General features: G+C 35.3%; 1 long non-coding RNA gene across 1 annotated transcript; it reads left to right on the forward strand.

Moving 5' to 3' along the window:
• Nucleotides 1-10,780: 10,780 nt before the first annotated feature.
• LOC145001046 (uncharacterized) lies at nt 10,781-11,846 on the forward strand. The gene is made up of 3 exons (XR_013661471.1): nt 10,781-10,880; nt 10,968-11,626; nt 11,717-11,846. It is a non-coding gene; the product is annotated as an uncharacterized LOC145001046 (long non-coding RNA).
• Nucleotides 11,847-13,769: the final 1,923 nt, after the last annotated feature.

The raw sequence follows: 13,769 nt of genomic DNA on the forward strand, positions 1-13,769 counted from the left end.
CAGGATCAATATGTGGAGGAGGGGGTGGTGGAGGTGGAGTTTGAGCTGTAGGTCTACCTTTGTTCGGGCGCTTGCGGGGAGGCATCTTATACTGAAAGTTCATAGAGATAATGACAGTAGTGAGAATCAATTGTATAAATGATGAGAGCGTTTCATGGACTAAACCATAGTACAACTATCAGATAGAGTCATAGTAATAGAGTAGATAACTGCCAATATTACTGATATTAATGATGTAATATGAGTTCAGGAAAAGTGACCTAACAGTAGGTCTTACATCAAATCATAAGGAAAATGTTGGCACCCTAGAGGCCTAATTAGAGTACTTTCAAAGTTAGGAATGTTTACAAGCAAGTGCTCTACCGAGCATAGAAAAGAAAAAGGCTATTCCTTAAACGAAAGGGAAAGACACGTAGATATCTTCTACTGACGACGGGTACTCGTTGGGCGAACCCTAAGATCAGCCAGTTGGCGAACAACTTCTTGAAGGTGCCTCTCCTGAACCCTCTGACATGCTCGGAGTTCCCTAACTTCGGCTCGGGATGCAGCTAGCTGTTGCTGCAGAACCTCATTGGTCCTACTAGTCCTATCTATGGCTTCTTCTAGTTGGCGGATGCGGCCAGTGTTAAGGTTGGAGTTGGCATCAATTTCCACGATTCGGCCGATGGTTGCTTGACCTTGTTCGGTGTTCCTGGCGATCCTACGAACCATGATAGGCAAGAATTGGTCCGCTAATCCTCCTTCGCTTATGTTGTAGAAGCTTCGGTCTCCGTCGAAAGGTACAGGCTGACCCTGCTCATCGCTCCATCGGTTCAGGGTTATTGCCCACATGGGAGTGGGGCCTTGAAATACCGAACGGGGGTTAGGGTTTGGAGCTACTGGGGGCAGGCTGTTGACTTCTGGCTCGGAGTCGGAGTCATCCGAAAAGCCTTCAGCATGGTGATCATCCAAAGGGATCGGGTGATCATATTCCTGCTCCTCATCTAGCCATCTTGCATTGCCTTGGTTCGGATAATACGGATCGCCGAGATGGTGGAAGCCAACCATGTTATCTACGCGATAATGGGGAAAGAAAGGTTAATAGATGTACTAATCTAGAATACTTATAAGATGATCGTTACTAGTCGACCCAATACTTGCATAGTGTATACCAATTACATGTAACCGAAGCAAGATAGTACTTCGAATAAGCGACCCTAACTTCAGATCCCCAATCAAACAAGAACAGGAAATGAAGCAAAGGTCACAGATTCTGAGTCTATAGCGCCCTAGTCACATGTAACCGTGATGTATCCACTTAGTAACTATTGTCCTACTAGTAACGACCCTTTTTGTTATCACATATGCAGTTAGTAGAGTACAAAATACTCCTATAGTATGCTTGTTCTAACGTTCTTGTGGTAGTGTTGGTAAGTTTTAGACTTGTTGCGACACCACAATCATTCATAGACACATGCTAGTCACTCCTAGAGAGATGTAGTTGATCAGGCTAGATCCACCCAGGTGTGACTATATGTCTCTAAGCTTAATTGTGTTGTTCAACAATCTTTAATACTTCTGTTCTGTTCTAGAATGATACTGACCCTTTGTATTAGTGAATGCATATATATACTTAATTATATATTTTAGTATTTAAAAGTATATATTATTGGTCAGAGTGTTTTAGTCCCGAAGTGTTTATAGTTCGTATATCTTTTATGGGTTGATATACTTGATTCACTATAAACAATGCTCTGATACCAATCTGTCATACCCCAAAACTGAGAACGGCGACATGCGTTCTGGGGTGGAGGACGTCATGTACAGTATCATAACAATTGTATAATAGTAAAAACAAGCGACAACAACCATTGCATTAATATAGTGATTTTAGATACAAACGTGTTCTGTACAATTGATAGACACCAAAAGTATAACAAAAATAAAAGATGGGTCTTGTATATGCTCCATCTTCCTAAAAGCTGCACCAGTACATGTCTATCTTTGACCTGAGGATACAAGTTAATTTGAAAACGAGTATCAGCATAAAGCTGGTGAGTTCATAAGATTTTAGTGTCATTTCTTGTATAAAAGTGTTTATAATCATGTAATAGAAAAGATGGAATGAATGTTGAGAGTAGTAGAAATCAATAGAAAATCCAATATTTTCCAAAATGGTATATTTAAAAGTTTAATCCTTTGAGTGGGTAAAAGTATTTTTGATTGTCTGTAGTAGTGTTGCAACTTCAATATATGTTTATTTAATTCGGGAATTAGCTTAGACTTTAATTCATAGTGTGTTAATTTGGATATGGATATGATTTCTCATATAACCAAACTGAGTGATTATAGAGGGTCCGATGACCTTCCCGGTCATCCGTAGTGTAGTGATGTAGTTCCATCCCTGGGCCTAGTCGGCTCGGACTGTAAATAACAGTCGGGATGTAATAGCGTCCGTCCTATATAGATCTATACATGTAGTGTTGCTTTCCTTTCGGGAAGCCCTGGTTACATGTTATTTACGTAGTAGAGTGTCGTATAGAGGGATAGTGTGTTATATTCTGGATTAGTGCATTCACTTGTATTATAGTATAGTAACTTTTGGTATAGTGTAGAGAGTGTTTTCTTAAATGTGTCTTAACTCGTGATGGTAGTAATTATAGCGGGTATCATAGTGATAGAGGTAACGAGCATTATTAACTATACCTATTATAGTTATATAGAGAGTAGAGTCGTATGCCTTTGATATGCAAAGGTATTATATAAGATGAAGACTTTTATATCTAACACAATATATATGATATATAAGTAAGAAATCAACAACAGTCGGACGAATAACAATATTGTTGGATTAGTGTCTAAGCCCGTAACCATATTTGGTAAATACTTGACCCAGTTATGCATGGTCCTTTTGGGTTGCCTTCACCAAAGCAACTTGAATGGAGAAATAAATAGAGAAAGACGTTATTATTATTTATTAATATGTTATAAGAATAATATATTAAAGGAGAAATGATATTTGTTTAATTAATATTGGTCAATAATTAATTAGGAATTAATTTTCTGATCAAGTGTAATTAATTAAACTAAAGGGGCTAAATTGTAATTATGTGATAGTTGCAAAATAAGGCAATGGTTATCCTTGGACAAGGGTGGACGAATTCAAGGGATCGGATATCCTTGAAATCATCCATATGGTCTAAGAGATAAGGGTTTTCAAGGATTATCTTATGGTTGCTTGGTGGGCAAGTAACTGGATAAGGATAAGGATTGAAACCCTAATCATAACCCTATATAAAGACCCCTAGGCCTTGAGAAATCATCCCACATGTCCTAAGATATCCCTAGGCCGATTTCTACTTCTCCTCTTCTCTCTCTATAGCCTCTCCAATTGCTTGTCGTGTTTGTGAGCCATTAGAGGCACTACACTTGTGGTGCTTGCTTTCAAGACTTAGGGTTTGAAGATTTAAGTTGTTATTACAATATAACAACAAGAGGTATGTAATCTAACCTTATATGTGAATTTCGAAAATAGCAACATACTTTAGGGTTTTATTCATGTGATCATAAAGTTATATATCTAATAGTGAAAACATAAATCCAAATCTAGGGTTGCATGCACACATAGGATTGTTTGTATAAAACCCATCAGTGGTATCAGAGCCTTTGGTTAACTTGTTTTCAATTAGTATTATTCAATTGTATGAACTTGACAAATTAGTGTTTATAGCCAATAAACCCTAGGAGGCTAAAGATTTCGAGATTACGGTTTCCTAACCCTAATTTGTGAAAAATCTTGAAGGGTTTTTTGAATCCCTTCCTTTTAACTCAAGATATCGAGATCTAGGGTTTGCAAGCCCTTAGATTTCGAGATTTGCCTCCTTCCCCAATATAAGATCCTAAATTTGAGGGATTTGGATAATCCCATATCTTGTAATTATCTCTTAATTGTTAAATATGGTAATTAAAGATTTTGAATTATCCCCTCCCATTATTTTTGAAAATTAGAGGGATAAAAGGGATTAGGATAATTTGATTTATTAATTGGTAATTATCCTTTAAGATTTAATAATCCCTTATGATTTAATAATTTGAATTAATATTTTAATTGGAGATAATTATTAAATCAAGAGTTTTAATGTTTAAAATTTTAATTTGAATGGTATTAAATTTCGAAAATTTTAAATTGAAGATTAAAACCCTAGTATTTTGAAACGTTTAAAATACACCCTATACTATTATATTATTACAAGCTTAATATATATATATATATATATATATATATGTATGTATAATTAAAAGGCTAGTCTTACCATTAGTAGGCCTCATTCACGAGGCTGGTCTATAAGGTGGGTATAAGGTTGCTCCCTATAAAATGGCGCTTAATGGGTGTACACTCACACCCACCACTTGCTTAACTGGTGGAGGGTCGTTAGCCGAACGGGTAGGATAGGGCAATCCTCTCCTCATTAATAAGTATAATGAATATAAATAAAGTAACTAAACATTTTTTAAATTCCCAATCCTAGTTACTTTAGGCAAAAGTGAAATTGATGCAATCCCATGAAATTAGACTTTACACCGTTGCAAAGAAGTTAGTGGAGCGTGTATGGTTTACCTGCACACTAATTGGTTCTAAGCAAAGGTGGTAAAGGGTGATTCACTGTTTGTCATAGTTCGATGGAGCGTGTGTGGTTTACTGGCACATTGAATAGGTGATTGTAACAATGATGGCACCATGTAGATTTGCATGGTTATTCACACCCACTTTGTGACCCTCAGCATCCCAGTCACAAACGAGAGGGGCATATCGAGATTTAAACATGCATGGCATCATGCATTTGGATAGACTATAATGAGAGCAATAAGACACTTATGGTTATTAATATATTATAAGTTCTAGTATATTAATAATAAGAATAATAAGATTATTTAATTAGTATTGATCAAGAATTAATCTAGGATTAATTAAGTGATCAAAAGAAGACTAATTAAATATATGGGTTGATTGTGCAAATCATCCATACTTATATAGTGGGCTAACGCTCCGTGGATTATCTAGTTCGGCTAAAACCCATATGATGCTCCATGGATGCTCCATGGTGTTTTTGTACCCATGGATCATGGAAATGAAAGGCCATGTTAATTAGGGTTTACATGGTCTAACATTAACTATATATGCATCTTATTCTTGACCAAAATCGGCCACTAGTGTGTGAAAAAGAAGGGTTAGCCGATTTCATGAGTTGTGGATTTCTCTCAAGTTATTCCAAGTATATTTGGTGTTGTGTGAACCATTTGAGGTGTCACACTTGAGGCACTAGGCACTCAAGCTTCATGAAGACATTCTACATCAAAGAGGTATGTATTCTATCTTGTTATATTCATTGTTTTGTATGCTAGATTAGGATAATACCTTGGAAGTTCATATTTGCATGTATAATAGAGAAAACATAGATCCAAGGTATTTAGGGTTGCATCTACACTTAGGAGTGTTAGAATGCTCAAAACCCAACAGTGGTATCAGAGACTAGGCTTGTTTTCTTGTTATACTTGCAAAAGTAGATGAAAAAACGAGTTTGATGTTGTCTGCCCAGCAGACTCGCCGAGTCCAAGGCAAAATGCATCCAACTCATCGAGTTGGTTCGTGCACTCGATGAGTTGGACATCCAGATAGCATAAATTCGATTTTTTTGGCTGCAATTGGACTAGGAACATTACCCTAAGATGTTTTTGGACTTATAAACTTGTTTTTGATGTGGTAATGTTCATGCTAATCCAGATTTCAAGAGATAATTGTCAATATATTCATGTTTTTTATTAGTTTAAAGTTTAGACTAATTACATGAAAAAGTTTGATTTGAATTATCTTGTTCTTATATGTTACTTAGATTAATAGACAAATTGAGTGAAATAGTTGTTTTCAATTCAAATTAATCTAAGAGTTGATTCTAAAATGTGTTTTTGTAACTTTTCCTCAAGTAATATGAAAAGTCACATTTAAGTTTCATAAAACTCATAAAAGTTGGCAAAGGTTACAAAATGAAGAGTCTAGTTCTAATTAAATGGTTTTATGATTCCATAACTTCTCCTCAAGTTGTGGAGGACCAAGAGTCTCTTCATTAAATAATAAATAAATAAAAAGTGTAACCTTAATTAATTCCATAAGTTTTAAAATAAAGAAAAGTTAATTCTTTTATTAGTTTAAAGTCTTCCATAACTTGTGCTCAAGTTATGGAACTTGAAAAGTTTTTGGATTAAAACTACTTTAAACACATAAGTTATGGAATTAATTAGTTTTGAATAATTTCAAAACTTGCCTTCAAGTTTTGGAATTTGAAAAGTTTTCACTTATGAATACTTTAATTCCAAGTTAGCCCTTAGAATTTTAAAAGTTAAAATTCAACCCTTATACTTTATAATATTATAAGTTAATAATATATATATATATATATATATATATATATATATATATATATATATATATATATATATATATATGTATGTATAAGAGTAAATTCAGTCTTACCGTTAGTAAGCCTCATTCACGAAGCCGGTCTATAAGGGGGTATAAGGTTACTGCTTATAAAATGGTAGTTTAATGGGTGTCCACTCTCACCCACCGCTTCCTTGACTGGTGGAGGGTCGTTAGCCGAACGGGTAGGACCAGGACTAGAATTCTCCCTTCATTAAAAGTATTAATGATAAATACTAAGTAACTAAACTCTTAATAAATATCCAATCTTAGTTACTTAGGAAAATGTGAATAAGGTGCTAATCCGTGAAATTGCACTTTGCACTTTGTTTAAGTCAGTTAGTGGAGCGTGTGTGGTTAATCGACACACTAACTCGTATTTAACAAGGTAGGCATAGGGTAACTTAATGTTTATCCTAGTATCGGTGGAGCGTGTGTGGTTAACCGGCACATCGATTGAGGGGTAAACACTTAAGGGTACCAAGTAATTTGCATGGTTACTTTACACCTTGTTTTGTGATCCTCGGCATCCCAGTCACAAAACCTGAAGGGCACACACGAGAATGAAACATGCCATTGAACAGTTCAATGAATCTCCAAAGATCTAGGAGTTTCAAATCCAATTAAAACCTAATAATAAATTTCGTTTATCTTGGTGGAAATTGGTAAATCGTCATTTAGCTACCTTCAAATATTTTATATCTTGGATTACGGAATCCCTCTTCTAAGTTATAAAATAGATTGTTGGGTCCTAGCCTTAATATTTCATATTGGGTGTCATATTAAGGACTTTAAATCAACTATCTTAAAGATCTCCCAAAAGATGTCTGGTTTAGACATTTATGATCTTCCCAAATCTCTTGAAATAAGTTTTCATAAATGAAGATGATCTCCAATGGAAATCATAATTCTTTCACCTCCTCCAATTATTCTCCCTAACCCACAAGTTCAAGGTCACTCAAGCCCTATTGGAAAGGCAAGGTCTATGTGTGATCACATCTTGGAGATGTATTCACATATTGACAATTTGGGAGAGTTAGGTGTCAAAGTCTTGAGAAAGTTGGTGGTTCAATCACTTTCTAAGTCACATAGAGAGCTCCTTTGGGACTCATATGAAATAGACTATGACAAGACCCTTAAAGATCTTATCTATTTGCTAAGATCAACTTCCTAAAACTTGATGGACATTAACAATAATGACATTGGATATCCAGTAAAGCTCTCTCTTCCCAATGGAAAGGGATCGGCCATAGTCAACTCGGTTGATCAAATGGTAAAGAGAAAAGCTAAGTCTGAGATAGTACATTACCAAAGCATCCATATGTTAAATTGCCAAAGGAAGGGGCATTGGTTGCGAAGCTGCCAATTTTACCTAAGGATGTTAAAGTCAATAAGTTTGACTCTACTTCAGGTAAAGTCCACTATCTAACTCTGCTAAGTTTCTATTCTGAGATTTGTGATACATGATGTGATTGGGTCACATGTTGATGTTTTAAGAATCAAAGAAAAGTAAAGAAACTTAAAGAAAGAATATGCTGAATCTGATCGTGTAGATGGATTTCTATAGCATACTTTGAAGATTGGATTCTTGAGCTACTTCTTAGGAGTTATGAGATGTTGCTTAGGAATAGATAACAACAAGTTTTCATATGGATTTTAAGGATAAGTTCTTCCGCAAAGTTTTAAAATAAAAGGAAAATTTCTGATTTTATTTATTTTAAAATATCCTTACAATGGCATCTGTGAAAATTTTTGTTGCTTATAAGATTCCATTAATAGCAAGAGTGGAAATATGAAATTGATTCTTTCATTTGTGGTAATGTATAAACTTACCAAATAAGGAAAGATTCTCATCACCCAAGTCTCAATTGGATCGGAACTTGGAATCATGCAAGTTGTATAGCATGATGAATGAGAACTTTCAAGTTTTGGAAAATTAAGACTAATTACTTGTTCACATGGATGTGTGAGTAAAGTAAAGGACTAAGGGATCAAGTACACATTCTTGTGCACTGATTAATTCCACCACAAAAGATTGATAAGACTATTCGTCATAGTTTACTAAAGCTTAGTAAATATGGTTATACTTACAAGCTTAAGTGTAATTCTGAGACATTGGATAAGGTTCCAATGTATGGCAGAGCGAATAAGAAGAACCAATCTAGGTAGAAGGATAAAAGTTTCTCAAATCTGAAAAGATGGGAGAGTACTTTAGTATTAGTTTTTATGATAATCTTAATGATTTAGAGACCTTATCACAATTCATCCTCTAAGTGCCTTCTTATAGCTAAGAAGAAGAGCTATGAATTGTTGAAGTGGTTAAATCAAGATGATGATTCATACTTCGTTCCAAAAACAATTTTTAGAGTCATACTCCAAGATTGTAACTTGAGTGACATGTCTTAATGAAGGTTTAAAACACTTGTCAAATGTAAGAGTAAAAGTTTTCTACTCTTGTACATTTGAAATTGGTAAGTTGTGATGTTTTCGATAAAACAAAGACCAACTTAGGCCAATTTTGTGAAGTTTTTGTCTTGATTAGAATCCACACTATCTCTTGAATAACTGCCAAGAAAGTCTTATATGTCAAGAGGACAGTGGGAGTCTTAAAAGTCTTGAAATTCTCAAGAACGAATCAAGAATAAAACCTAAAGTTCTTCACTAGCACACAACTTCAGATTTATAACCTATCGTGTTGACATATTTTGTGCCCATTCCAGTTAAAGTTGGATTTACATATGAGTTCTTAGAGTTTTCAATTGGTTGCATAACAACTTGGAAGCAATGGCAGTCCCTTGACCTGCCAGGTGGAAAGAAATTAAGATTGAGTTCAGTCCATATGAGTTTGGATTTGTCATTATCCTTGTCCTGTGACTATGGTTTTGACACACTACAAGAAAAAGACCCTTTAACGACGCGCAAACCACGACACTTAGTGATTTATGTTACGCAAAAGGGAGTGATATTAAAAAAGTGTCGTCTCTTCAAAAAATTGAAGGATTTATGTCACGCATTATCACGTGCCCTTAGATTAGTGTCTTATGTAAAAAAACAATTAAAACACGGAGGAAACTTTATCTAAAATGTGCGCCCTCTGTGAATGTCGCTTTATGTTTTACTCAAAACGCGCGTTTTTGAACGGGGGAAATGAAATCCCCAAAAATTAAAACCCCGCCTATTCCATATGAAAAATTAAAACCCGCTCCTCTTCGTCTTCCTCTCTCTCTCTCTCTCTCTCTCTCCCCCTCCCCCACTAACCTAAAAAGCCAACCTGTGTTTTGATAGAGATTGTTATAAAGATTTAAGAAGAAAAGAAGAAGACAAGCAAGGATAATACTACTAAATTCCACAAAATCGCAGGGACTAGGGCTTTTTTTTTTCAAGAACTGAAACACTTGGTGCTCTCTGGCCTCTGCAAAAATCGATCGATGATCTCACCTCACCTCTTCGGCAACATCTTTGCTCACTTCTCCTTCAACGACCTTAGGGGTATTTTCCTCCGACGACCTCGGGCTCATGTGACCTCGTTAGAGACTGCTCAAGTTTCCACACCCTAGCCCGACTAAGATATGCTATGTTTATTCTCTCATCCTAATGTTTTTGTTTTTCTATTTCTTTAATCTCTCCTCTATTCATAGCTTTGATTTCGATTTTGGATCTTCTCATCTTCTCCTGTGAAAACCCTAACTGAAAAACTATGTAGGTTTCAATGGCGATTTCTTCATCATTCCACGGTCCTCACTTCTACTCTCTAATCATATCAGGTATGCTTTGTTCATTCTCCCTTATTTTAATTCTTCTTGTTTGATTTCTTAGGTGCGTTAGGGTTTGGATGTTTCACCTTTTCCAAAATCAAAATTCCATTTATTCAAGATACAATCTTCCGTGCTAAATTATATTAATTCAATGACATATGTCGGTTAGGTTTTCACAAGGTGATATTTTAGGAATCAAAGATGGGTAGTTACAGTGATAACGAAGATGAATTTTTTGACGCCCGTGAGGCGTTTTCTTCAATGTCTGACTCAGGCTCCAATTGTTCCCCAGAAGACTATTCTACCTCTGGATTTGATTATGATTATTGGTTTGGGAATCTGGAAAAGGGTTTAGTGAGCCATATGATGTTATACATCACGCTACATAGCAACTTTAAGGGCATTTAAGGTATTATACTACTTATGTACTCATAGTATGGGTTGAAACCTGTAACTTTACTTGAAAGAGTTTTCTTACAAACACACAAAAGAGCTTTGTTACATTTATACACCTCTCATTTCAAGTTGAAAGAAATCTATCTATCCCACTCCCCCCCCCCCTCTCATCCATGCAAAAATGGTTGAATAGGTACCAAAGTATGGAGTTCTAATGCAGTGTGTGGAAGAACTAACAACAATGAAGGTCAGTTTTATAACACATGCAAATGAAGGTCAGTTTTATAACATATTTTCTTTATTTCAGCTTTTATGATTGATTTCATTTCATTATCTTTTAATCGTTTGTTATTAATTTTCAGATATCTAATACACCATATAACAGGTCGTGAGCATATAACAAGTCTCAAGTCTCAGGTAGGTTCATGAGCATATAACAGGTCTCAGGCAGTAGGTTGGCAAGGTCAGAATCTGCATTTTACTTTATGGAACTGTGCTTGTTTTGTGTTTTTTTTTTGAATCTCTCATTTTATACAGAGCAAAGAAAAAGTAGAAAAGAATCAAGCTCTGGAACACTCGATGAGTGAGAACTCGTGTCAACTATGTGCAGTTGAAAAGCTGAGTTTTGAACCCCCGCCTATATATTGTACACCTTGTGGTGCTCGCATCAAGAGAAATTCTATTTTCTAAGTATACATCTATATATCTATATTCTATTTTCTTGTGGGGTTGTGCACTGCAGTGGGTTCAATGTGACAGGTGTGAAGCCTGGCAGCATCAAATATGTGCACTATTTAATGGTTGCAGAAATGATGAGGGGCAAGCATATTATACTTGTAAAAATTGTTATATGAAAGAAGTTGAAAGAGGAGAGCGGATGCCTCTACCACATAGTTTTGTACTTGGAGCAAAAGATTTACCTAAAACCATACTCAGTGATCACATAGAGAGCAGGTTGTTTTGAAAGCTGAAGTAGGAGAGACTAGAGCGTGCAAGGTTCTATGGGAAAACTTATGATGAGGTGATGTTATAATCCCCCCAAAAAAGAAAATACAACTCCATATCATACATTGTGAATGAACAATGCATCTTATATTTTCTTTACTATCAGGTTGCTGGAGCAGAAGAACTTGTTGTCAGAGTGGTCTCTTCTGTGGACAAGAAGTTGGAAGTCAAGCAACGATTTCTTGAGATCTTTCAAGAGGAAAATTACCTTGTGGAGTTTGGGTATAAGTCTAAGGTATTTCAAACGTAATACTTTTGTTGATTTATTTATTATAGCATCTTTCCCTACATTTCTTCCTATTACAATATTATACTTTTTTTGTCCCCAAAAACAATCTCGTCTTGAAATTTATCGTTTAAGATGATCTTAGGGCGTGTTTGGTTCATGGATTCCAACGGAATCTAAAGGAATTGGATCTTGAATTCCATTACTGGAAATGGGTGCTAAGAATTGAATTCCATACTTTTTTTTATTAAATGACTAAATTGTCCTCACAAACAAATCTTTTTTTACTTTCTGGTTTCTTAAATATCTTTAAAACCAATCTGAATTCCATTCTGGGACATGTTTGGTTTATGGATTCCAACTGAATCCAAAGGAATTGGAATCTCGGATTCCATCACGGGATGTGTTCAGTTGTGGTTGCTCATATAGCTTTTTATTTCATTTATTACCCAAACATGGGAACACTTCTTGGTGTATGTACTAATATTGTTATATTAATTTAACTGATTAAAAAAAAATTGTCAATTTTCAGGTTATAACAACCCATGCTCATGTAGATACTCACATCTGGCGAAAGATGGTACAGGTTGTTGTGAAGGGGCAACTACAAGCTTATTATAATTGGGCTATTGCCATATGTGATAGAGCCAAACTCCATGGACGCACAAAGGAAGCTGAAGAAATATGGAAACAAGCAACAAAGAATTGTGAAATAGCCATCAAACTAAATTGGAACAATCGACAGGTAACTTTAAAAAAAAAAAGATAAGTAGCTCTATTTCATTTGTAAATTCTCTGCTTCTTGTTTATGAGTTTGTGATGAAATTAAATCCAGGCTCTTAACAACTGGGGACTTGCTTTACAGGTGTTTCATTTAAAACTTTCTAATATAATCCTAAACATTTTAGATGTTTTATTTATGTACATTGATTAACATCAATAATGGGTGTCACAGGAATTAAGTGCAATTGTTCCTGCCCTTGAAAAACAGACTATAATAAGAAGTGCAATCACTAAGGTAAATAAATATTATAAAAACTTCACCTTTTTTCTTATAATTTTTCACCATGAATGGATTGTTATTAACCACATTTATAGCCACCTATGAAGTTTCGTGCAGTAATACAGTTGCAATTTGACTTCCACAGAGCAATTTACAACCTTGGCACTGTTCTGATCAGTTAGTCTATGTAATCTTTTTCCCAATATAATAAAATCATTGTATACTATTTATGAAACTTGATATTTTTCTCATGAATAATCTTGTTTTGTTGCAGTATGGATTAGCAGAAGACACATCAAGAACTGGAGTACCAGTTGTTAGGAATGAGATTCCTTTCAATGAATTATACAGTCAATATGCTATCTATATAGCATGGGATGGAGAAGGGGCAACATGTGTGATAGAGGTCTGTTTGTTTGTTTGTTTTTTTTGGGCAGAAGGGTATTTATGGAAATGGGAAATTATGCAGGTGATGGTGAGTGGTGCGGAGTGAAAGTGAAGCACCAAAGATTACATGTTCAGTGGCATCTTCTTCACTTACCAAGGCATGATGGTTAATATGTTGTTATTTGAAGGTGAAATAACTGTTTCCAATGATATAATGATGATTTTTTATGTATGTTTTATCAGGTGGTAATTTATGGGAGGGATCCAAATTGGGGGCCGATAGCCTGTGCTGTAGGGTATGCGGAGATTTGTTTTGACTGAAATGCCCTTAGAATAGCACTTGGAGATATTCTACATATGTAAGGAGGCCAACCACTTCCATTTGATAGGTAACAGTAACACAATACATGATACATGATACATGATAATTGAAATACTGAAAATGCGGGTGTGTTCCAGGTCAACAGCTAGTAATTACCGGAAAGAGGCTGGTAATGCTCATGGCACTGTCAAATTCAAATATCCATAGGTAACTTTATTATT

This window comes from Lactuca saligna, chromosome 1 (assembly GCF_052625555.1).
Source record: "Lactuca saligna cultivar CGN05327 chromosome 1, ASM5262555v1, whole genome shotgun sequence".
In the NCBI taxonomy this organism is placed as follows: domain Eukaryota; kingdom Viridiplantae; phylum Streptophyta; class Magnoliopsida; order Asterales; family Asteraceae; genus Lactuca; species Lactuca saligna.